Below are 22,849 nucleotides of genomic sequence, written 5' to 3'. Positions count from 1 at the left end.
AAGTCCAATCAACGGAAAAAAACCTCCGTTACAAAAAAAAAGATTTCCATATAGCCGACACAGACGATTGGGGAAAGTGCTGTTAGTGGACAATTACGAGGGCTGGCACAGCACTCAAGGGGGTGATGTGCCTAGCTTGAAGCACAGCTGCCCTTCTCTCCCCAGTGCTAAAGTGCATACCCACCTCACCAATCGATGTTGATTTGACCTAGGGGAGGCTTAGGACTGGTTCAGATATTTCCCTCTTGATGTTAGCCATGACTGGGAGTCAAACTAGGGTCAACGGGTTGAAAGCGCAGTATGCTAACCACTATACGCCACTGCTGCAGTACTTAAAAACAAAGATTCCCCCCCCCCCCCGTTATGCCGTTAACAGACTGTTGGGGCAATTGCTGCGAGCGAGCACTTTCGAAGAATGAAACGGCACACGAGCTGGTGTGGGTGGGCAACACCATGCCCGGCTTATGTGTACACACGACACCGGGTACTTATTTAAGGCTGAGCCGACCTAGGGGAGGCCCAGGACGGGTTCAAATACCCACCACTGTGTTTGGTCGTGAGCGGGAATAGGTCGCCGGGTTTCGTAGTTGAGTGCGCTAACCATTGCGCCACCACCCACCCATACACAATACTCTGCAGGAGTTATGCACACACGTGCACACATTCACATATTTACAAAACGAGAGAAAACGACAAGGTACCAACCACCGTCGACTTATTATGCTCGCCACGTGAGTTATTGCGGCCAGCCAGTGCACCTAAATTGTATTTCCATGGAAAAGTCGGCTGCCCTTTAAAAATACATAACTGCAAACGTGAAACTGCTACACCAACTTCATAACTTATTTTTTTGTAACAATGAACATCAAAAAAGCGAAATAATTCCAACAGGGCAGATCTTATTATCTTATTATTCGAGCCAGAATCCTGTTCACGGGGTCTAATTGATGATTAACTTCAGCGTAGATGCGGGCTATGGCATGCGGGAATTATTATACGAGACGGGCGAAACAACCAACGTGAATGCCATGCCTATATTCTTCTTCGTTTGTCGCATGGCATGTTTGCTACAGTTTGTTTAGTTGATGGCATCGTTGAATGTTTAAGGTCCTTCACACATGTTCAATTCCGACAGTAGACGCTGTGTGGATTGCAGCGACGTCGCCACGGTGTTTGCGGCGTGGATGGCCCCCGCTAGAAATGTTTATAGCACGTAGGGCTTTCGCGACCAATAATATCCATATTAGATCACGTAAATATAAATGTTGTGTCGTTAAACCCGCCACCACCCGACACAGCCAATTGGCAAGGTTTGTCACGTGAACAGAACGTGCCAATTCGTTACTAGTACAGCACACCGGTGTGTTGGAGAGTAAACCCACGAAATGTACAATTGGAGTTCGACGTTTTGCCAGGAATTACAACCAGCACCATCAGGCGACAGTCAGAGTTGTGGAGAAATCCTCCCTTTTCGGTCTTAAATAGAGGGATACATGTTTGTAGCTTGACACAGACATTGGCTGCTGCTACAAGCTCCCCATCCTATTGCTGGCAAGCAGCTCTTTGGGGTGCAATATATATTCGCCCAGGCCGCTATGTATGTCAAGACCAGCTTTAATGAGAATATGTAAAATATCAAACATCACAGACGAGGGAGGGAGGGCGATATTTTCAGTCTTGTAAAATTATTTTCTTTGCTATAATCAAAGCAGACTAAATCCATTGTTTGAAAAATTGATTAATTTTAGCCACATCTGTGAGCGAGATAACTTTTGCGATGTAATAATAACAAGAACATTACATTTTTATACCACCTTTCAGGATCACGACCTCACAAAGTGCTGACAGAGTAATCTTTGATACATCATTAATTATACTTGGATTTTTTTTCCCCCCACACGGCATGAATCGGATGTTTCTGGGAAGACATGCTTCTAGCCGTGGGATAGCTAGTCCAGGCGCACAGTGCATCTCTTGACACTGTTTCATCTCTCACTTTCATTCGGTTACCATCGAGAGAGAGAAGAGAACGCTTGAGATAAGCCACGGGGACTATTTTCCTAAATGTATTTTTTGAAATATACACTTGAACAAAAATCTGATTTTACTTCAAGCGATCGGTTGGGTAATATTTAGACTTGTAATGATTTCCCCCATTCTGCCCACCTGCTGCCATGTTGCAGTGAAGAGTCACAATTCGGTGGAAGTGATTCTAATTTTAAGAAGTAAATTATATTTTTTGTTTTGTCCTTGCTTTCTCATTGGTATTGTTCATCCCTGTTTGCCCCGTTTTTTGCACCATTCGCCTAATTGTAACATTGGCATGTAATTTTGCTAATTATTGTTTTTTGTTACAAATAATTCATTCTTGCACGCATGATTCAATGCATATATCGTGAGCACAACGATCTATTTTAATGGGTTAAGCAATGCATCTTTACATGCACTAAAATGTATACTTTCTCCCAAACACAAAAAAATCAATCCTTTATGTAACATGGGCACTGAGAGAATATGTTGAAAGAGAAGATTTTGATTTAAGATGTAGATATGGTGTCAAAGAGAGAACGTCAGTTGTATGGAACGAAAAAGTGACGGGGGAGTGTTAGAACAGGCTCTGGGGCAGAGAAGTCTTGATTCAAGCAATGCACAGATGGCAAACGATCTGGATTGGGAATATTGTCAGAGGAGGGGGGGGACTTGCCGAATGAAGCTTCAGGAAACTCTGACGAGGAAGAATGTTGAGGCAATACATTCGTAAGACAAGTTCAGGTGCCACTCGATGACTTGAAGAAAGGGGGGGGGGCGAGGGGGGGAGGGATGATCAGCACGATGGAATAAAGATGCTCGCTCAGCATTCGACAAGATCGACCACAAGATCGGACGATATTCAAGGTTAGGCAGAGGACTAAAAAAAAACACGTGATTATATAAAAAAACAACCTGCGTTTACTGAACCATGTTCGCTGCAGGCCGGAAGCAGGGACCAGCTCTAGCCAAAGCCTGAGAACGTGCCCGGTGGGACGGAGGTGTCAGTTGTTGTTAATGTGTCGGTCGCTGCTCAAGTTACCATCGCCACATTGGTGGCGCTGACGCCACTCGCTTGGATGCTAATGCCGCTGAAGGTGCCGCCACCGCCACCGGTAAACGCGCGGAGCTTTTGATGAAGAAGATGATGATGGCGTTAATAATGATGACAATTCTCCACGTCGTGTAGGTGTGTGTGAGGGCGTGCGGGATGACGTGTTATGGGGGGGGGGGGGAGAGGGGGGTAGTTAAGTTGGATGCACTGTCGCCATGGCAATTTACCATGTTCGCAGGGTTGACAGACGGAGGTGCACATCGGGAGCTGGTGGGTGCTACGGGAGGAAGGTCTGGGTGCCGAGGGGAGGGGTAAGGAGGAGGAGGAGGGTGGGTGCCGTGGAGTGGCATCGCGGAGCGGGGTGCTGCGGGCGCTGTTGGGTGCTGTCGACGAGTGCTTGTGGATAGGCGGGCAGAGGGAAATGTGGGTTGTGCAGTGCGGCGCTGGCAGCATGCAATATTATTCGGGTCTGCGCACATTATCCACATGGGACCACCAGTGACCAGATTTGTGTGTGTGTGTCAGCGTGTGTGTGCGTACGTGCGGGGAGCGGTGGTGCAGCGGTTAGCGCGCTGCGATGCGCACCCGGCCACGCGACTTCGATTCCCGCGCACGGCCAACGCGAGGTGGCGATTATCTGAACCGGTCCTGGGACTCCTGTGGGTCGACTCAGCCTTAATGAGTACCTGGGGCGGTGTGTTAAACATTGCCACTGGGGAGACAATGGCAGTCAGTATGTTAAGGCTATGGGCGGGAGGGGGGGGGGGATCTTTGTGTACGTGTGTGCGTGCATGGGTTTGGGAAGAACAGTGGCACAGAAATTTTAGTAGTCGACCGATAATTCCGGCATCTTGGGGTTGATTTGCAATCGTTCGTAATACTCGTCGCTCGGCACGTAATCTTCTTGGTTCTTTCGGTAACGTCACGTAGAAGGGAAATATTAAAATAATAAAAATAAAACATAATAAAATAGAAATTCTCACGACGTTTCGGCCACAACACAAGCAGCCGTCCTCAGGTGAAGAAACAGAGCTGTCTTTCCGACAGTCTTTCCGACAGCTCTGTTTATTCACCTGAGGACGGCTGCTTGTGTTGTGGCCGAAACGTCGTGAGACTTTTTATAATGTTTTATTTTTATTATTTTATTATTTCCCTTCTACGTGACTTAACCGAAAGAACAAAGAAGATGAATCCCTGCAGTCACGAAAGCTTTAAATCAAAATCGGCACGTAATGATTCACCAATTTATCGATAAAAACGGATTCATTTTTTAACGCTAACAATTGTAACATCGCAGGAGCGTGACAGTTGGTGATGGTGTGCCAAGGCTTTCATCACGCAGCGATGTTGATAATGACCCTCACAATATATGCATCAAATCGTACCCATGAGAAACGCTTCGTGATGATTATTTTTGGCTAATTAATGGTCGTGGTAAATGTCGGACAATGGCAGTAAACAAAATTGTCTTCACAAAAATAAAAACACACGTGACCAAAACACAATTAATGAATCAAATCTAGACCCGGAATTGTTTTTGGTATCACATATCGTTGAAATGCTGGGAGGGAAGGGGGGGGTGTGCAGGGAATGATCGTCATTGGAAAATGATTTCAGAGCTTGTCCTACCCCAAGGTCAAGTCATCCTTAAAATGAGTATCTGGTGTGGTACGCAATAATCAGCAATGGGAGGACACACACACACACACCATCACACACCTTGCCAGCATTAATAGGTGTTCGATAACAGCACTTGTCCCCAACAGTCTGTGTGGCTGTACAGACAGGATCTGTGTGTGTCTGTGTGTGTCTGTGTGTGTATGTGTGTAAGTCTGTGTGTGTGTGAGAGTGTGTGTGTGTGTGTAAAAGGGGAGCGGTAGTGTAGCGGTTAGCGCGCTGCGCTATGAACCTAGCGACCCGGGTTCGATTCCCGCTCACGGCTAACACCAGTGACGATTATCTGAACCGGTCCTGGGCCTCCCCTAGGTCGACTCAGCCTTAAATGAGTACCTGGTGCTGTGTGTAAACATAGCCACTGGGGAGACAAAGGCGGTCGGGCGTGGTGCTGGCCACCCACACCCTCATGTACCGTTCCGGCCTTCATAGGTGCTCGCTAACAGCACTTGCCCCTACAGCCTGTTAAGGCTATACGGGGGATCTTTATCTTTATCTTTGTGTGTGTTTAAGTCTGGTGGCTCTCAGAATGGATCTGCCAGCTTTGATGCGGTATTCATGCCAGCGGGCAAGCGTCTCGAAACCACTGCGCTCTCTCGCTCGCCGCAGAAAAATAAACCCTCTCCACCTTTTGCGTTGCCGATGCTGCTCTGACTCACGGCAGCCTTATGTTGCTTAAGTGAGCATTTATTTTCTTGACATTTTATTTTTCGTCGGGTTAGAACTTTGATATGTTAAAGCCGTGGTATAGTTTCTCCCCGCGTGGCAGCGCCGCACGTGAGCTCAATGTTAACGGAGGTGCAACCCGAAGGGAAAACAACAACAACAACAAAGTGCTTCTTATCTTGTAGATACGTATCTGGGCTCTGTGTCCTGGGCTATTTAACACAATTTTGAATGTTCATTAATGAGAAAATGGCCTTTAAAATTAGGCCTAGGCACGTGGCTGTAGCACTGTACTTAAATATCACTGTGTTGGAAAATTAAAGGGTCGCTCCTATGGGTAGAGCGCATGAGCCGGATGCGGCAGAGGTTCGTGGTTCGATCCTGGCAGGCCACCCTGGTTAATACCGCGAGTGTATCATTAACCGTAACATACGCACCATCTGCTGCACAGTGGACGTTAACAGTCCTCAGTCGGCCATTGTGTACCTGCACCATGGTACAAATTTGAAGCTCATCTCCAATTTTACTTATTTTTGGATGACGCCACGCGGCTGCATCGTCCCCCCCCCCCCATCCGGCCGACTGTGACACTACTACGAGCAATGACCACGTCTATGAAGCAGCGCGTTCGTAATAGCCTCTTGCTACACGAATGGCGCGAATACCAAATGCACTGAATTATACATGATTACACTGTGTAACATTTTTTATTATTATTTTTGTTCCGGGGTAGTAATTGTTATTTCCTAAATGCTTATGCCTCAAAGTACATAAAATGGCTATTATTCCCCACAAACCTTGCATTTGTGACCAGGACAAAGGTATTTTGGAATTTACCTATTTTCCAGAACAGTCCAGATAGATTGAGTGCTGAATTAAACTTGGAGTAACTTCTAGAATATTATGTAACTTTCCAGTAATATAAATTGTAGTATGAATACAGGGGCCTTAAGCCTGCCAGTTCAGTTTAGTTCCAGCTGCCTAAGTGGACACATATCTGCATTTTTCTTAGATGGCATCAAGAGGCTGCAAGCATCCGGCAGACGCATTTTGCTACGTCTGTGGCCAATTTATCAAGACAAGAGTGAAAAGTACTCTGTGGAAGCATCTGCTAAGATGTGTAAGGCCTACAAAGCATATTTTGGCATGCCTGTCGGGGATAAAGATAAACCCTGGGCACCTCATTTCACCTGCGAGCAATGCAAAAAAACTCTGGAAGATAAGATGTATAATTTTTGCTTGGAATTTTCCGTGAAAAAAATTGTTAACCTTTTGAAAATTGTAAAAGTTTTTAATTTTAAAATGTTTTACAATTTTCAATGTTATTGAAAAAATATATATGTGAAAAATGTTGCGAAAATCTCCTACGCATTAGTCATGGGTGAAATGTATTTTTATAGGATGGTACAGAGGGGAAAAGAGAGCCATGACGTTCGCTATCCTAAGAATTTGGCGGGAACCCACTGATCACTCAAGGAACTGCTACTTCTGTATGGTGGACCCTTCCAAACGTCGGACTGGAAAGAATGCACCTGCTATAACGTATCCAGACCTTCCTTCATCCATTGCCCCGGTGCCACACTTCCATGAGCTCCCCGTACCCACTCCTCCGGAGAGAGAGCATCCGTCTTTAGAAGAGAGCAGCAAGTCAGAGAGCGAGGAAGACGTTGTAAATCCAGATGACAATTTCAGAGGTGGAGCTGAGGAGAGAAACCAAAACTATCCCAAACAAAAAGACCTCAAGGACTTGATCAGAGATCTTGGTCTCACCAATTCCAATGCCGAGCTTTTGACGTCTCGGCTCAAGCAGTGGAACTTGTTGGATGAAAGTGTGCAAGTCGCAGATCAGAGGAAGCGTCACCAACCTTTTTGCAGCTTCTTCACCCGTCAAGATGGGCTCTGCTTCTGCCACTGTGACCAGTCTGTTCGAGGCAATCGGAATCGCCTGTAACCAGAATGAGTGGTGCATTTTCATTGACAGCTCATCCAGGAGCCTCAAAGCCATGCTGCTCTATAATGGTAACAAGTACCCGTCTCTTCCCCTGGCTCACTCGGTGCACCTCAAAGAGGATTACAACAGCATCAAGACCTTACTGGACGCCTTGACGTATGATGAGTATGGCTGGGAGGTCATCGGAGACTTTAAAATGGTGGCATTCCTGATGGGTCTCCAAGGCAGCTTCACCAAGTTCCCCTGCTATCTTTGCCTTTGGGACAGCAGGGACACCAAGGCGCACTACCACGGCGGGACTGGCCACAGCGGACCGAATTCTCTGTGGGGAGGAACAACGTCAAGTGGGAGCCACTGGTGGACCCCCGGAAGGTGCTGATGCCACCATTGCACATCAAATTGGGCCTTATGAAACAATTTGTCAGAGCTGTACAGTCGGCAGCCTTCAAGTACCTTCAAGACTTCTTCCCTAAGATGCCTGAGGCAAAGGTCAAAGCTGGTGTCTTCGTCGGACCACAGATAAAGAAGATCCTGGAGTGCAATGAATTTCCCAAGAAGCTCACTAGTAAGGAGAAAGCGGCTTGGAACAGCTTTGTCGCAGTGGTTCGTGGCTTTCTGGGCAATCACAAGGTCGAAAACTGTGTGGAGCTGGCTGAGACTCTGGTGAAGAACTACGGCACAATGGTCTGTAGGATGTCCCTCAAAGTCCATATCCTTGATGCTCATCTTGATAAATTAAAGGAGAACATGGAAGCGTACTCGAAGGAGCAAGGCGAGCACTTCCACCAGGATATACTGGACTTTGAACGCCGCTATGAAGGACTCTATAACGAGAACATGATGGAAGACTACATTAGAGGGCTGATTCGTGAAAGTGATTTACAGTATAATCGTAAATCTCGAAAAACTACTAACTTCTAAATATTTTGTAGTAATTTTTATATTACTTTAGTATAAAGACACGTTAATTTTGATTCATGTGTTATTTTTCTTCTGACTTTGTGAACGAAAATACACATCCGCCCGTTTTCTCATTGAAAATAGGTAAATTGCTAAAAATCACTGTCCTGGTCACAAAAGCAACGTTTGTGGGAATAAATAGCCATTTTCTATACTTTATAGTCATAAGCAATTACAAAATAACATACTACACAGGAACAAAAATTGTGTAACATCGTGTTATCATTGTGAATGCGGTGAAGTGCAATCTGTTCATCACATGACCGCCCACTGTCCCACTGCTGTGTACAGACTTGCACGTGCGCTACAGATGCGATGAACCCGAGTGAACTCCCAATGCCTTCGCATTCTAATCGCCAATCCCAACACACAGCTGTAATATTGTGTCAGTTGCTCTTCAAATACCATATGAAACAGAGAGGCTGCATTGGCGTTGTGTTGAAACCTATACCATGTTCTAGCGACGTACTTACCTGTAAATTTAAAGCGGTTTGTTTTTCTCTCCTCATTAGCGAGCCATCATTTGTGTCCATCAGCTGAGAACAAGTGGTCTAGGTTTTCTTTCGCACCTCCGATTAGCACACTTGGTTATGTACGGTGCGAAATAAGTTCAACATCCAGACATAATTCTAATTGTTTTTTTTTAATTGCGTCTTTAAAGCATCACGAAGACGGGGGCTACCGCACCGCACGCTTTCAGATGCGCCTCCGCGGCCGTCTGGAACGCTCTTTAGCTCCGATATTAGGAAGCCACTGGAGCCTTGCACGTCTCTCGAACTGCTTTTTGCGTTTAGTTTGTTTTCCTTCACCCGCACATCCGATTAGTACGGTTGGCTACGTACGGTGTGAAAGAAGTTCAACATACATACATACATGTATGGAGCCTAAGTGCGCCCTCTCGCAAAACCGCGAGTCTTGTAAACACCATCTCTCTCTCTCTCGTGTCGATCTCTCCAGCCTTCCAAACCCCGCCGATATTATACATCAGCTTCCCCCCACGCAGGCCATTCGGCGCACCAGACAGATGCGCTTAATTATTTAGTCCTGCACCATGGGGACAGTTATTACCATTACCAGAGCATGCCCGGGGTTCGGTGGTGAGCCAGCAGTGGAGGAGGGAGGGATGGAGAGGGATGAAGAGAGGGAGAGGCGAAGGGAAACGGGTGGATGGAAGAGGAGCAACGAGGAATGGATGGAGAAGCAGGGTCCTCTCCACGTGTCGTCAGCCACACCTTCCCAGCCCCCCCCCAACCCCCGTTGCTCAGCAATCGCAATCAATTCCATCGTTCTGAGCAAAATAATCGTTGGGCCCTTTTATTACTGCTGACCCTCTTAATAAATCGTTTCCAAATTAAAGGCGAGCGCTCGGGGCAAGATTGAGGCTCAAGCATCGGTGATACCCCCCCCCTGCTACCCTTCATCTCATCCTCGCCAACAACCCCCACCTATCCCCTCCTGTTCCCCTCCCCCCACCCGTGCACCCCACCCAGCACACAGACCCCACCCCCCGGGGAGTGTGTGCCGGTGCGTGACGCTACGAGTCACTGTCTGCGGCGACCTCTGCTGGGCGAACGTGTAAGAATTTTGGCCCCAAAGTCACCGTACGCCTGGGTTTTCATGCATACAATCGTGTTCTTTGGAGCTTCAAGCAGTTTTTGTGTTTTCATTTTTTGCATCTACCTCCCCCTCCTCCACACCCTATATTTTACTCATCCCGATTGTGCTATCGGAGTAATTTCACGAGAGTGCGAATCTTTTCCCGATCTCTCACGGAGCAGAGCAGTGCGCAGAAGAGCGTTGCGGTCACTCCGTGTTCGAGAACGGTCTACAGAAGCGGATAGCCACAGATGTGGAAGTGGATGTCGCAGAACTACTTCTGAGAGCCCTTCGATTGGCCTCTGGCCCACGTAGTAGAGGACAGCACTTTGCAACCTGCACTACCACATTCATCGCGTGACGTTCAAATTGAGCTGGAATTTGGGCAAATTGCAATAAAAATGTGATGGGGTTTCCTTCGCAGGGTCGATTGACAGGTCACGTGTGGTTGGGTAAAGGGTCGGTACTCTCACCTCTTACAAGACGTCTGGCCATCGTGAAAGAGTAGGCCAAATATACCATATTCAAGGCTCTCTCTAGTGGATGCCCACATTGCAGTGGCATGAACAAGATATTTCAGAGCTCTACTTTTACCTTTTCACTTTCATAGGGAAACGCTGCCTATGTTTTCAGTGTCTTTACTCCGCAAGGAACAATTGCATCATTGGCCAATTGAAGTTTACAGTAATCATGGGGGCTCGTATTTGCTGTGCTATATTTGCAAGCACAGCCTAATCACTTTGTGCATGATTGCACACGGGATGAGGAAGGTATCACGCTCAGATCGAGGCAAGAAGCTTCAGAGGCTTGGTTACCACACCACGAGTTCTCATTGATTTTGCTTTACCAGGTCCACTTGTTTTTCGTAACCCTCTAGTACAGTGGCTCGGAGTTTCACTTTGTTCCATAATTCATGAGCTGCATGTTGAAAGTTAAGTTGTGAAAGGTCACCATCGCCCTCCGTTCGACCCTGCCAGAAAACAATTACAAAGCGGGACAAAAAAAAAGCGTATCGACGTCGCCGTTGCATCGATCGTTATCGGGTCCATACGGATTTTTAGCTCTGCGTGTGATGTTTAAATGGGTGTCACCATTTATGCAGCCGATTGTCCACTGATTACTGTGAACTAAACGGCGTCGGGCACAGAGGGCAGAGGTCACTCCCCAGGTGATGTGATTTTGCCTGCAGCCTCATTGCCCGCCCCAGGGAGGGCATCCAGCAAATCTTCTGTATTGGAGATGGAGAGAGGAAGATCGTGCAACATTGGGCGAGATGTAATCAGCAAAGGAGAGGATGGGAAATCATTATTATCAACATCAGCCATAATTAATCCACCCGTGAGGTGAAGGCCCTGCCAAGCTATTGCCATCACTCACGGGATTGTGATGCAGCGGTGCATTCAGTCCCTACACATAAGATGATCCCATCGCTCCATCTCTCTTGCGCAGACGTCCCCGTTGGTCGTCAGGCAACCTCTAGGACTGATACGGCATGGTGGAGGACGTCATCTAGCAGTGGAGGTAACAAAGAAGGCAGTTAAAACATATTTTGTTGTATATTGAAATACAATCGTTCTTTATTTGTTAACAGGGACACTGCATTGCTTTGTTTGACCTGGGCCTCACTTGGAAAAGGAATGGACTTTCATCTGGATTTAAGTAAAGTTATCTGTCAAGCATAGGCTGAGTGATTTAGCCTCATAAACATGGGGAGGTTTTTCGGGGGCACTTGAATTTCTTGCGCGCTCAAAAAAAAATGAAAAATAATAATTGCACAAATATTTCATTCAATAGCACTATAGCATCTTTCTTTAAAAAAAAGTATTAAGCTCAGATGGGTAAGTAATGAATCACTATGACTGCCCTATGGGTTTTGTTAGCAATACTTGGCCACAACACGACCCATCCACAATTACAGAATCAAAACATTCTGTCTTTTGGACATTCGCGTTTTCAAAATTTCTCCATTTGGTGCTCACCCCCCTCCCCCTACCACTGCCCAGACAAATTGTACCCCGGATAAGTTGCACGCGATTTACAGCTCTGTGTTTTTTTATCATTTTACCGGAGCACTGAAATATTTCCTCGAAGCGACGATGATGAATTTGATGTCATCACTTATGCAGCGACGTTGCCTGCCAGCGACGAACCGCAGGAAATTGAGATCCGTGTCGAGTTCATGCGTACTGTACATACACCTGTGAGATCATGTGTACTGTACATACACCTGTGAGATCATGTGTACTGTACATACACCTGTGAGATCATGTGTACTGTACATACACCTGTGAGCTCATGTGTACTGTACATACACCTGTGAGATCATGTGTACTGTACATACACCTGTGAGATCATGTGTACTGTACATACACCTGTGAGCTCATGTGTACTGTACATACACATGTGAGATCATGTGTACTGTACATACACCTGTGAGCTCATGTGTACTGTACACACCCCTGTGAGATCATGTGTACTGTACATACACCTGTGAGCTCATGTGTACTGTACATACACATGTGAGATAATGTGTACTGTACATACACCTGTGAGATCATGTGTACTGTACACACCCCTGTGAGATCATGTGTACTGTACATACACCTGTGAGCTCATGTGTACTGTACACACCCCTGTGAGATCATGTGTACTGTACATACACCTGTGAGATCATGTGTACTGTACACACCCCTGTGAGATCATGTGTACTGTACACACCCCTGTGAGATCATGTGTACTGTACATACACCTGTGAGCTCATGTGTACTGTACACACCCCTGTGAGATCATGTGTACTGTACATACACCTGTGAGCTCATGTGTACTGTACATACACCTGTGAGATCATGTGTACTGTACATACACCTGTGAGCTCATGTGTACTGTACATACACCTGTGAGATCATGTGTACTGTACATACACCTGTGAGCTCATGTGTACTGTACATACACCTGTGAGATCATGTGTACTGTACATACACCTGTGAGCTCATGTGTACTGTACATACACCTGTGTGTGTGTACAGTGTTTGAGAAGCCATACGAACTGTTGAAGGTGGGATATTTCAAATAAAACTTCTTTCGCACCGTATGCAGCCAACCGCGCTAATCAGAGGTGCGGGGGGCAATGACAACAAACTAAACACAATAAGCAGTTTTAAATAAGTGAGTTGAAAAGTGCATAGCTCCAGTGACTTCTAATATCGGAAGGAAGAGCGTTCCAGACGGCCACAGAAGTTCATCTGAAAGCGTGCGATGCGGTGACCGTCTTTCTTCGATGGTTGAGCCAAAAGCCGCGCTGCTGCGAGGATGACCGGCAAGGCATTGTGGTTAATTTGTGGCAAGCACTTTGCGTGTAAGGAGTGCGACCTTATGATGTAATGGGTTGGTGCAGCGTGGTGTACTGTCAATACTGTGACCTGGGTTCGATTGTCGGCCACGGCTAACATCAATGGTGAATAATATTGGCACCAATGTTGCATAAAAGCCGCCCCTTCTCAGTCGGTTACGAGGGGCAAAGTGGTTACTTAAGGGTCAGGTTTGGCTGATCAAGTTGAGCTCTTGCAAGAAGCAGCAATATCCAGTTCAGCAAGTAGGCTGGTGAAGATTATCTGTGCGGAGTTCCAGGAGTTTTCCTCTGTGCGTGGTTTTTCTCCCACTTGCAAAACTGCTAAACCCCCGTTAAAAAAAATGGTCTTGAAGACTTACTGAGGCTTCTCTGTATGAATATTAGACTGTAAAAAATAAATTTGGGGGAAATGTCATACAGAAAATGAGCTGATTCTTTATTAGTCCATAAGATACAATATAAAAAAAGTCCAGCATATGTTATCTATATTCATTCATGGCTTAGCTTCGCGAACGAAGATCTAGGAAGGACATCCACGTCTTCTGCAGGCACGCTGGTGGCTGACGAGGCCTATGCGGGACAAGCAAGTCCTGCCCCAACGGCTGCAAGTATAGGTCTGATCTGGGACGGGTGCTGAGGGATCATGGTTCTTCCTCCTTCTCCTTTTGTCCTCCATACGGGCCCTGCGGGTATCTTCGAAGAAGGAGGTGGCCTGGTGGACTGTGTGCCGCCAGGAGTTGCGATCAGCTGCTTGTGTTGCCCACTGACGGTGATCGATGCAGCAAGCAGTGAGGGACTTATCTGTATATACTGTCCTCTATTGCATTAACGTGTGCATAGCAAATACATTTTGTCAATGTGCAAATGAACATCGGATATAGCTCACCCCAGTTGGTGGTGATGAGCCTCATCGCTCATTCAAAAATCACATTCCCTTTTGTTTTATGCCTTTGTTGTTGTCCCAATTTTAATTCAATTTCACTGTATGCGAAACTAATGACCTGAGACAAAGTGTGCCTTTGGAACTTCCACGGAACACTTCCCTAGCCCAGGTTGCAGAACGGCCTGCGGAAGGAAATATCACGGAACGACTTATGAGATATTCTTAGGTTTTTTTTTCGGTAAAGTCACGTAGGTAAAAAATTTAAATTAATAAAAGTAAAATAAAAATAAAATAAAAATCACGACGTTTCGGAGGCAACACAAACTTCCGTCTTCAGGTGGACTTATGAGATCCATTTAATTTACCTCTCATCCAAACTAGCAGCATTATACCTTCCATTATATATTTTTTTTTATTTAAGAACTGGAAATCTGCAAAATGAATGTGGAAAACTAATTTAATTTGACACGTGGTTGTTTGTTCAATCATATTGGACGAGTCTGGAATGATCGACTCGGCTACGCTTGAGAAACACAGTGGAATCACCGTGTGGCAGAAACCCACATTCACGTCCCTGATCATTGAGCCAACGCAGCCACCAAAACATTTCCACAATGCTTTGCTTTGGAGAAGCGAGTACCGCGGTGTACGATTTAGTTCACATTACAGCAGTTGCGTCTCAGCATGCAGTGGTTACTCTGACACTGCATAAGAATGTTAAGCTTAAATTTCGATTTAAAGCTTTCGTGACTGCAAGGGATTCATCTTCTTGGTTCTTTCGGTACAGTCACGTAGAAGGAAAATAATAAAATAATAAAAATAAAACATTATAAAATAATTCTCACGACGTTTCGGCCACAACGCAAGCAACCGTCTTCAGGTGGAGAACAGGTCTGTCGAGAAGGCAGAGTCTGACCTGTTCTCCACCTGAAGACGGCTGCTTGCGTTGTGGCCGAAACGTCGTGATAATTATTTTAGTATGTTTTATTTTTATTATTTTATTATTTTCCTTCTACGTGACTTTACCGAAAGAACCAATAAAATGTTAAGCTTAGTTGACCCTGAGCAGGATTCCAACTCATGAATGTGTGATGAGGAGCCCAGCACTCTGCTCGCAAGTCCAATGAGCCATTCCTCAACACAGCTGGTATATGCAATAAAATAAATGTACATACATACATTATATATGATGGGCTGCTTCAGAGACGACGCACATACGAGCGTGTGTTGTATTAGGGGGAAAATAAACATTCTCAATGCTCATTGTAATGCTGCGGAGAATCAAGCTTGCGTTTAAAACCGAATTTAGAATCGGCATGGTCACGCAATCGATGCTGCATTATGTCACACGCTCTTTTCTTTTGGTTTATTTTACAATTGTGGATTTGTCGACCTTATTAAGCAGGTTTGCATAGTCAGCACAATATTAGTTAAGGCCCACTGGAATACATCTCGATTGTGTGGCACTTAATCTCTCCAAATTAAATATTCGTAACTTGTTAAGGGTGTTGTTGACGAAAAAAAAGGTGCAATTTTAAAATATTTCACTTCAGTATGCCTCTACCAAAAGTAATTCTCACCACTGAACAGTCCATTAGCTTTCCTGGCAGACATGATGCTATTTTGTATTTTTTCATTAACTTTTCTTGTACGTAAACAAACTATTATGCAGCCGGCATATTGCTATGTTTACAAGCTGGTGAGACCCCACTGTAACGTTACATCTGTTTGGCAAGTGTGATATATCGGTGGGAAAAATAACGCACGGATAAACATCACAAGTACATATGCGAAATACAGAAATTCAATAAATGACCCTGTTAACAAAACAATGAATTATACTTTGAAATATGTGTGGTTTATAAATCACGGCGGTAACCGTATCAACAAAAAATTTATTTTTACCATTTACCTTTGGTTGCTTAGCAGAATGCAAAAAATATAACATTCACGTTAATTTGGTGAATGCAGCTCTCGACACAACAAAAGAGAGAGAGAGAGAGCACTTGCGAAACATTGCCACCGAGACATTCAAATCAAGGTGAACAAAGAAAGTCGATCATTAAGTTGAAATCGAGCCACAGAACCTTGACGATCAGGACTTTATTTTCATTCAGAGGTGTCCCGGGCCTGAGCTCCATCAAAAAGAATGTCCTCGCCCTTTGTCAAAGTGGAGAAGAGCGTTTGGGGGGGGGGGCTGACTTGTTAGCCACACCTGATTTGTAACGTTGATCCTTACCTGTGTATCGATACTCTTTGGTTCTTTCGGTAAAGTCACGTAGGTATAAAATAAAATAAATCACGACGTTTCGGGCGCTACACAAGCGTCCATCATCAGGTGGGAAAGCATAGTCTGCTGCTGAGGCAGACTGTTTTAAAAGGTTTGAAATGGGTGTAGCTCAAGGGTCATAAAGAAGTGGCCGGGACCAGTGATGTTAACGTGAGAAATTAGCATGATGTTAATGTGAGGGATTAGAGGGCACGGAAGTGGCTATGTTAATGTGAGAGATTAGCGCGATGTTAATGTGAGAAATTAGAGGGCACGGAAGTGGCTATGTTAATGTGAGGGATTAGCATGATGTTAATGTGAGAGATTAGAGGGCACGGAAGTAGCTATGTTAATGTGAGAGATTAGCGCGATGTTAATGTGAGAGATTAGAGGGCACGGAAGTGGCTATGTTAATGTGAGAGATTAGCATGATGTTAATGTGAGAGATTAGAGGGCACGGAAGTTGTTACGTTAATGTGAGAGATTAGCATGATGTTAATGTGAGGGATTAGCATGTAACTGTAGAAAAGGAGAAAAATTAGCGGCCTCCTCGACGAGGGAGTGCAACCCAACGGGTGTAATCCGAACCTTTTAAAACAGTCTGCCTCAACAGCAGGCCATGCTTTCCCACCTGATGATGGACGCTTGTGTTGTGCCCGAAACGTCGTGATTTATTTTAATTTTCTACCTATGTGACTTTACCGAAAGAACCAAAGATTATCGATTCCTGCAGTCACGAAAGCTTCAAATCAAGAGTGTGTATCGATAGTTCAATGTTAATGTGCCATTTTATTGAATGACTACTACTGCTGTGTCGTGTTATGGTTTGTTGTTGTTGTTGTTTTTGCCGCATTGCCCAAGCTTGATAAATCGGACTTATGTAATAAATCGATTTTTTTTCTCAATTTATATTTAGTGACTTTCTTACCATCTCTATTTCGCACTCCTATCGGTGTCTTGTATTGCTTGCTGTTGTAACTCGCTGACCCGCCGACACTGGACATTTGTGAAAGAGCTTCACAGCTCATCGGATTCCTCAGGCAGTCGAAATAAAGATTCTGATTCTGATATAGATTTGGGAGGGGAGCAATGTGGCGCGTGCTTATTCGCGATGTTGTCGGGCGTGGTGACTGTGTGCGGGCAGAGGGCATCGGGACAAAACAGCGGGAGCTCTGTTGGCTCCATTAACCAACCCATCCTGCGCCATGCGGAAACATTTGTATTGTTTGTGGCCGCGAAGAGGTGTTCTTGTGTTGCATGTGCTCATGTTAATTCATGAAAAGCATTCAGTAACACGTGAATCGGGGCGGGGGCACAAGCGGTTTGCAAACATTGAGCTGGGCCATAATTACCTTGACTCCGTGCGCTTTTAAATTGAGTCCGCTGCTCGGTGAGGACCTCCTTACGCCATGCGGGTCACAGGGGCTATTTGACCATTCTTCACTATGCTGCTCGCTGTGGGTTGGTGACGGTGGGCCGCGTAGATGTGGGAGCGTAGAAATACAGCGCCACAGTGGATATTTCTGCAATGTCCCTTTGCTGCTTACGACACAGCACCACAGCTGACGATGTCACCGGTTGTACGCGTGGCGGTCATCCATCTAAGCGCGCGATCCGGGCTCCTTCCTACTCGCGCCTGAGATCTGTCGGGACAGGGTGCCTGTGACCAAATTGAGTACAATACGGTGTCACGTGCAACGTTGTCTTGTTGTTGTTGTTAGCCAAGCGCGAGCAACTTTCTTACGTGACTGCCGTGTGTGTCTGCATGGCTTGCCGTGGGCCAGAGAGGGCCCTTGATAAAAGTACACTTCATTCAACTCCCGGCCATCCCACAGTGTTCGCTCCAGTACCAGCTCTGTCGTTCTATGCAACGGACAGTTTGGATGCAGGCATCATCACGGAGCGAGCTTCACACGTGATCGTTTGTGGGGTTTTTTTGGCAGTCAAATCGAGAGAAACGGTGACCCCGTGTCAAGGTAGAGCTCTTGGGTGCACCCCACACGATACCTGCTCAGTATTCATCACGAAATTTCCCCTCTAATGTCGAAACCGGCTGATGCTTTCATTAGTGCATACGAAGAAAGGCTATGACGATGCGAGAGGAATTGGGAGGTTGAGGGTTACCGCGACTGTTAAACACACGTGGATCTGTGCAGTACAATTATTTAAGTGCGGAGGAGGTGGTTACGGACTTTGTTTGTTGGTGGGGGGGGTGGTGAGTGACCTTAAAAAACGTCAAACCGTGATCTCTACAAAAACGAAACTTAAGTCCTAATTATTGCGCGAAGCTGCGAAGCTTTGCACACCTAAGTTTAAAATATATCCAGCCCTGCTGCACGTCCCACCCTCGTGGGTGGTAGTAAGATGAATCCTGAACTCTGCGTGCCTGGGCCTGCGCGTACGTGCGCGGTAACGCAGTCACGCGACGGGCGCACAGAGCGGGGCTGGAGCCCTTTGAGTGGTGAGGTGGGAGACGCCGCTGATTCCGATCCTGAACCGTAGGGGGGGAGGGCAGCTGAAGGGAGTCGTCCCTCGCCTACCTGCAGCAAACACGATCAGCGACGCGGGCACACATGAGTCCACCAGCCGGCTGAACATTCCAAACCCCGTCCGTTTGTCGCTGTGTGCGTTTGTGTTTGTCTCTGTGCATCTACGCACACGTTCTTAAATTATGCATTTGGTGCTTGCAGCCGCATCGCCTGCGGGGGGTGCTGTAATTGTATGGTGCGGATGCGCCATGCTAACACATAGGGGAGGCTGCACACCCTCCAAAACAATTACCAAGAAAAAACTGCCCTATTGTGCACAATTATGCGTACAACGTACGATATGAATTACGCTACGTCATTAATCAAGCGTGGCGAGCCACATGACAAATTATGCCTGGGAGGGAAAAAAAGAACCGTCGTCGTGCTGACGAAGTAAAGTTTATCTTGTCGTAGCTTCCTCTGTTTCCTTATTAAGGGTTAGGGCACCCCTCGATTGCATATTTGCTCCCAGAACCTCGTGAAAGAAGATCAAGGTTAAAATATATATGTTGGCCTGTGAGCTGACCTAATGAGCTGACCGTCGGTCACCTCTGGTAATAATGCGGCCGAGCTGAATGAGAACGCAACAGATAGCAAGCCAAATTGGCTTTCATGGAGGTCAAATCTACAATCTATATTTCCAACCTAACCTTGCGTTGGAGGGTCCATCCCATATGACTATACCGTCCGCATGAGAATGTGACCTGACAGTTCTTCGTTCGGACTGCACAACAGGAAAGGGTGAATACATTGTGATGTTTCTTTCTGTTTAGTTTGTTGCCGTTCCCCTGCGCCTCCGATTGGCAGGGTTAACGAACGTACGGTGCACAATAAGTGCAACATACATACATATATATGATAGACAGCGTGGGGTCCACAGTAGTCACCACATGCAGAATAACGTTTCCGGAGACGTACTTTGTAGCAATGAGCATTGATGACTGTACTGTGCGAATGAGACCCAATAAGAATGAAACCAGCCCACATCACTGCTGCTGCTGCTGTCAGTCGGTCACATTTGCTCAAATGTATTTTGACGGTGACCTCAGACAATGTGACCATAATGCACTTCTTCAGGAAATGCTGATGTGGGTTTTTTCCCTCCGTAATGCTAAAGAGGCTGTGTTGCTTTTTACACATTTCTGAATGTTGTTTGAAACTCGTTGTTTTTCAGCCTGCGTTGTTGTTCTGTTATGATGGCTGGTTTCTCGTAATTTCACGTTTTTATTTTAATAGTGTGATTCTGCACGCCATTCTCGAACGTTGGGGGCGATGCGCCACTCCGGGAGAGTTTAAAATTGATATTTAATCTCGTGGCTTAGCACCAACGGCACAATTGGAGTAAATTTATCATAGGATATGTCAGGTTGGGATGTCGATTCGGAATTTATCAGCAGTGCTTGTTGTGAGTTGTTGGCCCTTCAGGTGAACTTATAGATGCTGTTTGTTCAGCAAGATGCCCACACAGCAGTCCTGCTGGGATACATGTTCAAAGTGACTATTTACTGTTCGATCTGTAAAACAACGTCCACGTTTTTATTTAATTATGCATCTCAATTGTGTCCATGTTGGTGTTAGGCAGCTTCGTTTAATAAAAAGGTGATACATCTCTTCATTGTGGTGGGTGGATGATTGCATCCGAGAATTATTAGAAGTGGCACAGCAGCTTGGGGGAGGCCTTCATCCAGCAGTGGATTGACCATGGCCGACGACGATAAGTCGGAACAAGCTAAGCAACTATCTTTTTTGCATTTCTATGTGATTCATTGTATTCACAATAAACTCCCAAAAGTCATGGGTATTGTGAATCGTTTCACGTTCAGCGCCGTCCGCCATTCTCAATGTATGTCTGGCTGAAGGCCGTCTCCATTGGTCCTTCTGTAGTTGTGACAATTTGGCCTGACCTCACCACCATGTCTCACCCTTGGTCATATACCTCCACGTGCGTTCTCTCTTGTCAACTGTCGCGCCGCTCTTAGTTCTGTCCATCAGTGGCCGTTCTGACCAAGGGTTGCGTGCAACCCTCATCCATTTCGATGGACCCTTTTTTGTTTGCCTAGTGTCAAGGTGATGACAAAACAATAGGCCTTACACAGACGTCGAGGTGTTCTAACACCGCATAGACACCCATCACAAGGCGTCAGGTTTGCATGCACCACACATGCTTGTGCTAACTGCTGAACCCGAGCTGTGAATGCTTTGATACTTGCATTGTTTTTGTGCCGTTCGCCTTTTGGTGTTCTTTGGTCGAACGCTGCTGAGACAACGCCATCAAGGAGGCTGACTCCGGTGTAGGCCAATCCGTTTCACGGACAATGCATATATTATTATTGTTGTTGCTATTATCATAGCATGTTTGTTTGCAAGTTTGATCACAAGCGTGTGTGGTTAATGTAAACTTTGATGCCACCTCATCCTATGTTTCTCTTGGTAACGCCGAGCACCACGGAAACCGTGCCCAGATATTTGCTTTAATTGTGTGTGGCGCAATATTGAGGCGTGAGTCGCTGAAACAAAAAAAACCCATCGCAAGCTTCGAGTTTCCGCACAGCAATGATCTCCCCCGGCTGCGTTCACCCACGGAGAGGAAAGCCAACGGGGGCAGGTGGTTGGGGGGGGGTGATGGACGCGCACGTGGCAGCAGCCCAAAACCTTTCGCAAATCCCCCCTTCCCCAAAAAAATGCCAATATTTCGAGTTGCTGCACCAGCACAGCGAGACTCTTGGCAATCGGAAAAGTGCAGTGGAATTAGGTTGACGCTGAAAGGAAAAGCATTAGTCGCGACTACATTGATGCTTTGGAGAGGAGAAGGAGGATGGGAAGATGGCAAAGGGAAGATGACTTCCGTGAAGTCATTTGCACTGAATTTCTATTTTGGCAGCAAAATTATCCCTGTCACCATAATCATGACAGTACATCAAACCCTGCTCGTTTTTTTTTTGTCTACTTCTTGCATGGCTATATTATTAATGGGCTGAAGCGACGGTGCAAATGGTTAGTGCACTGCGCTGTGAGCCCAGCGACCTAATTTCAATTCCGGGCCGCAACCAACATGAAGCAGTGAACCGTGTAGGAGGCAGTCCCTGGGCTCCTCCACCAACCCGTACTAACCAGCGTGGTGAAGTATGGACACCCCCCCCCCCCCCCGCGATCGCCATCGTGTAGGGGGGGGGGGGTGTGCTAAGCAGGATGTCCGACGTTTCGCTTCAGTGCCGAGAGCCTCGTCAGGAACTGAATGTCGGACATGGTGCCGACTCGTAAACACATTGGAGAGCTGTACAGCAAAGACAAATATCCGCCTGTATAACCTTTTAAAGACTATTAAGTCAAGTGCTGTTAGGATACACATTTGGAGACCGGTACGGCACACGAGTAAGTAGGATGCCAGCAACACACCCGGCCGCTTTTGGCGATGTTTACACATCGCACATCGTATGCATTTGAGGCTGAGTCGACCTAGGGGAGGATAATCGGTCTCTTGTGCTGACTGTGATTGGGAATCGAACTCAGCTTTTCCGGGTTCATAGCACCGTGCACCAACCGCTACACTACTGCTCCTGGATAGCACAACAGTGAAACCCTACACTGTACTCTATAATTGCTTCGTTGGGAAGATTTAAGGGTTTTTATTTTTCTGTTTACAGACACCGATGAGTCTTCCTGCCTTTATCAGTGGCAATATCAGCGATGCTCCCTCCTGAGAAGAGCCCAGGGTTTTATTGAGGATTTGCTCCGCCAAGGGAGGCGCTCTGAGAATTATCCATAAACCGCTCCCTTAGTGGACGGGGCCTAATGAATACCCTATTGCGTGTGAAATTGTACTCTTAAAAGCAATCGCAAATCCTGATTTCAGCCGCATAAGCAATGCTGAAATGTTAAGTGTTGTGTTTA

The 22,849-nt window shown here is 46.2% G+C and overlaps 1 long non-coding RNA gene across 1 annotated transcript in view; it reads left to right on the top strand.

The window, feature by feature from the left end:
- LOC144937013 (uncharacterized) overlaps nucleotides 1-22,849 on the top strand; it is a 106,129-nt gene that overhangs the window by 5,393 nt on the left and 77,887 nt on the right. The window lies entirely within an intron of this gene.

This window comes from Lampetra fluviatilis, chromosome 18 (assembly GCF_964198595.1).
Source record: "Lampetra fluviatilis chromosome 18, kcLamFluv1.1, whole genome shotgun sequence".
NCBI classification, from domain to species: Eukaryota; Metazoa; Chordata; class Hyperoartia; order Petromyzontiformes; family Petromyzontidae; genus Lampetra; species Lampetra fluviatilis.
The sequence above is the reverse complement of the archived record's forward strand: the minus strand, read 5'-3'. Positions and strand labels throughout refer to the sequence as shown.